The sequence below is a fragment of the Mus pahari genome, chromosome 19 (genome assembly GCF_900095145.1).
Source record: "Mus pahari chromosome 19, PAHARI_EIJ_v1.1, whole genome shotgun sequence".
Taxonomy (NCBI): domain Eukaryota; kingdom Metazoa; phylum Chordata; class Mammalia; order Rodentia; family Muridae; genus Mus; species Mus pahari.
Window position 1 is genome coordinate 40,614,877 of NC_034608.1, and position 5,112 is coordinate 40,619,988.

The following is a 5,112-nucleotide window of genomic DNA, read 5'->3' on the forward strand; positions in this document are numbered from 1 at the left end:
GCACAGCGCGGTGACGTCACGCGCCGGCTACGGGGCGGGGCTAGCGGGTGCCGGGGCGGGGAATCCCTGAGCCGAGGGGAGCGAGGATGGTCAGGGTTACCTCCTGGTGGGTTAGCCTGAGAGATCGCATCTGCTCTCCTAGTCGGAGAACAGTGTGACTTAGAGCCCGAGATGCACACGGAGGTGGACGTTGGCTGCTGTGGGCAGTAGCTGTGGAACGCACGGCCTGTACTGTATGTGAGGAGTGCTGGCGCCAGTTCTGCCGTCAGAATCCAAGAGCTGCTCTGTGCTTTTGGACACCATGTAAAACATGGAATGGGTTTGTTTGTTTCGGTATCCATGCCTCTTGTGGGAGAAGCTAAAGCTAGGAAAAGACCCCAAAAAAGAAGTGTCTGACTTAACTAAACAGCAATGGAACCCTCATATTCTATATGTGAGAGACCCTTACAATTTCCTTGAACTGAAATATAGCGCTTGCGGCACTTATAAGTGTTCCTCATGGGGTCCATTGCAAACGCAGCAATTCGTTTGGGCATAAAGTTAAATTGTTATTATGATACACACTAGTGTGGGTGAGTCTGAAAAGAGTATAGAAGGAGAAAGGGAAGTCAATGACGGTCTTGTCTTCCACCTTAGATATTATTTGGGGACATACACTTTTACATTTCTACTCCAGTCTTATCTTCTAAAATTTCTACTCTTGTTTCTGTTTTGTTCTGTCTGAGATAGAGTATCTACGTAGCCCAGGTTGTCCTAGAACTATGAAGAGCAGGCTGGCCTCAGACTCACAGAAATCCTCTGCCTTAGCCTCCTGGGTGCTGGGGATAAGTATGCAACACCAGGTCCAGCAATGCATTGTTGTTTTAGGCGAATGAGTTATTTTTATTAGCAAGGACAGGGCACTGCTTTCGGTACTGGATGTACAGTAGTGATAAGTCAAGTCTTGTGCCCATGTCCTTGGCAGGGTGTGATAGAGTGGCCTAAGAGCAAGTCAAGAATGAGTGATTCACTGTGAGAGGACAAGCTCAGCAGAAATGGGCCTCAGCTCCCCCACAACACTGCACGGATAAACAAAACAAGGCAAGGAAATGGGGCAGCCCTCGGGAGGGGAGAGATGGGCTCTATTTAGACAGAACAGTTGGAAAACACCTCTCAGAAGGTCCTCGTGCACAGAGACATAATGAAGAGGAAGAGGACTTGGGGGACAACTGGAGGAGAAGCGGCCAGGCCCACCAACAAAGCTGCCACTAAAAAGTTCTGCACCAGTTGGAACAAGTTCACTAGGACAGATCTGAGGACTGTGGTAAAGCTAGAAAAGCGACTGTGTATCCTTACATAATATTATGTTGTAAGTCCATCCATTTTCTTGAAAAGTCTGTGATTTCCTTTTTCTTTAGAGATGAATATCCATATATATATTATTGTTTTATTGTTTGATATATATATATATATATATATATATATATATTTATATATATATATATCAGATGTCCATTATCTATTTATTTGTTGATAGGTATCTAGGTTTGTTTCATTTCCTTGCTATAGTCAATGAAGCAGCAAAAAAATAATTAAATAAATAAAAATTTGTGTGTGCAAATATCGGCAGGTAGGGTGTGTAAGTAGTCTTTGGGTATATGCCCAGAAGTGAATACTGGGCCATTCAGTAGTGAGTACTATTTTGATTTTTTTTTTTTGAAGTGCCTCTGAACTGATTTCCATAATGGTTGTTCATCAGTTTGCACCTCCACTAGCAGTGAATAAGAGTTCCTCTTTCCCCACATCCTCACCAACATTTGTTATAAGATTCCTTGATGACTGCTGTTGTGACTGTGGTGAAGTGGGTATATCAAAGTATTAATGTCCATGTTCCTGATGACTAGGGATTTTGGACATTTTTTGAGATATGTATTGGTTTTGTTTTTTTTTTTTAAAAACAAAAACCTGTTTCTTCAGTTCAAAAGACAACGTGTTCATTGGCAGCTTGATTTCCTTGGAATTCAATTTCTGTACTTCTTTGTAAATCCTGCATACTAGCCCCTTGTCTGAAGTCTAGCTGGTTTAAGGATTTTTTTTCCCTTATTTAGGCTGTTGTCTTTGCTGATAGTTTCTCTTGCCGTGTCAAAACATTTTAACTTCATGTAGCCCCATCTGTTGACGCCCGAGACTAGTTCCTAGGCATTAAAACTCTGCTCAGAAGGTTTTTACCCACGCCAGTATCCTAGAGAGTATTTCCTCTATTTTCATCCAGAAGTTCCAGTGTTTCAAGTTTTAAATTAAGGTCTTCCATCCATCTTGAATTCTTTTCTGTACAAGATCAGAGATGAGCACCTAATTTTGTTCTGAGTGGAAATCGTGTTGAACAGGCTCTTACTGTTTTGACTGCATGTCTGTGATTAAGAAACAAAAATCAGGCCAGTGCCTGATTTAATGACTTTAATCCCAGTACTTGGGAGGCAGGGACATAAAAAAACAAAACAAAAACAAAAGCTGTTGTGGTCGAAGGAGGTTCGGGTCCATCCTAAACTAGCATCCAGATGTGGAGGCAGTATGCATGTGGTAGTGATTTTGGAGACAAAAAAAGATGCAAGACTAAGTGCGCCACAGATTGTTTCTCCGTAGTTTCAGAAAGCTGCCGAGGGCAGGCAATGTGTAGCACAGCCAGAGTCTCTGCAGGGCCGTTGCATAAAGTTGTAAAGGAGAAGTCTGGGTTGTTTTGGAGACTCCGAGATGTTAAGATTCCAGAGCCGTGAGATGCTTGCCAAGAAGAGCAAAACATACGTGGAGCAGAACCAACCCAAGTGAGTAATGTCTCTTCTAGGAAGGAAGGCTGGAGGGGCCAAGTCATCTAAGCCTTAGAGATTCGTGCCCCAGACAACAAACAGAGCCAACAAGGACTTGGTGTTTGCCCTGCTAGGGTCAGTCCTGTTTTGGTCCAGCCTTTCCACATTACTCCCCTATTCTTCCCTTTTGTAATGGGAATGCATATTCTGTACCATTCTATGCTTTGGGTGTGTAAAGACCATGGGAAATATTGAAGTTGGTCAAACTACATTTTGCACCATGAGATGTCCATGTGTCTTGAGGGCTAGGAACTGGATGTGGTAGTTTGCGTGAGGAATGTTCCCCCCTAGACTCATGTATCTGTAAACGCTTGGTCTCCAGTTGGTGGTGCAGTTGGTATGTGTGAGAGTGCATGTTTGTGTGTGTGTGTGGTACCTTTAGAAGGTGCAGGTTTGAAGGTTTATAGTCTTGTCCCACTTCCTCCCTGATCTCCCCCTACTCTGCTTTCCTGTGTATGGAAGAAGAATGTGATCACCCAGCCTCCTGCTCCTGCCATCAGGCCACGCCTTCCCCGTGTTCTAGGTCCAGAGATGGGAAACCTTTTTAAAAAGTTACTTGCATTTATCTTTTGTGTGGGGGTGTTTTGCCTGGCGCCAGCAGAGACCAGAAGATGGCATCTGATCCTCTGGAACTGGACTTAATGATGGTCATGAGAGTTCGTGTGGGTGCGGAGAATCAAACACAGGTGCTGTAATGGCTGAATTCATGTCCCCTGGCTGGACAAGGGGAAATGTTGTCCTCCCTCAATCAAGATGATGATGTCTACATCCTAAGTTCTAGAATGTGAGGATGTCACATCATGTGGCAAAATACACGATTGTATTAAAATCTTGAGATGGGGGGAGGGACTTAATTTATTCCAGATTTCCCAGACTGGCCCTAAATCAAATGAAAAAAAAATCTTATACATCAAACAAGGACAAATCTGAAAGAGGAGACTACAGGAGTGACCACGAAGGGCTGGCTGTGAAGTCCTTCACAGCTCGTATTTGAATATGGTAGCTATTTGGTAGTGCTGTTTGGGGAGATAGTATAACTCTGGGAACAGGGTACCTATCTTAGGGCTGAAAAAAATGGGGTTCGAAGGTTACAGGTGTCACTTCTGGCTCAACTGCTCTGCTTCTTGACTGTCATGTTATGACAAACATAACCAGACAAACATAATCCTGCTCCTACCTCTCATTTTCACCGGCTCAGTCAGGGGCTAGTCCTTTGCCCTGATGGAACATTCCTTAGCTATGAGAAAAATAAGTGATCCCTAAGAGAGAGACCCTGGCGCCATAGAAACAGGAAGAGGCCAGCAAAGGCTCTCTCCACACCTTTTGGGGAAGTACAATCATGATGACATTTAGATTTCAATTCCTTAAATTTCTGCTTTAGCTCTGTCATTTGTTACATTTAGAGAGAGATTTTCTTTAGGACTTATTTTTTTTTTTTTTTTTGGTGGGGAGTCCACTAGTTGCCTTTGAACAGGCCCCTAGGGAACTCACCATCCCCATCAATGCTCAGACCCCTGCACAGTCTGCCTTTCTCTCTGCTTGCTTTATACACAATTTCCCAGGATTTTACCTACAGTAGAGGGGGGAAAGTATCTATTTCACTGTGCTGGATAGCTTTATGTCAACTAGCTAGAACCTTACTTGAGAAGATGTGTTTATAAGATCCAGCTGTAGGACATTTTCTTAATTAGTGATCGATGGGGAGGGCCCTGGGGGAGGGCCCAGCCCATTGTGGGTGGTGCCATCCCTGGGCTGGTGGTCCTGGGTTCTATAAGAAAGCAGGCTAAGAAAGCCATGGGGAGCAAGCCAGTGAGGAGCATCCTTCCATGGCCTCTGCATCAGCTCCTGCGTTCAGGTTCCCACCCTGCTTGAGTTCCTGTCCTGACTTCCTTTGATGATAAACTGTGATGTGGATGTGTAAGCCAAATAAACCTTTTCCTCCCCAACTTGCTTTTTGGTCACAGTGTTTAATCACGGCAATAGAACATTCATCTTTTGGGGAAGCAGAAGTAACCCTTGAATTTCACTGACATAATTTACAGTGCTCTAATGACAAACTTTCCAAACCACTGCTTTGGGTTAATATCATTTTTCTTGCATAAAGTTTTCCCGTGCCTTCCAACAGCTTGTTAAACCACAGCTCTCTCAGGTCAGCCTGGTCTCACCCCATCCTTTCTGGTCTTAGTTCCCATTATGCCCTTTCCAGGATTTCTAAACACTGAGCACACATGAAGGGAAGGACTCTATGGTCAATGACATGACTCATGGG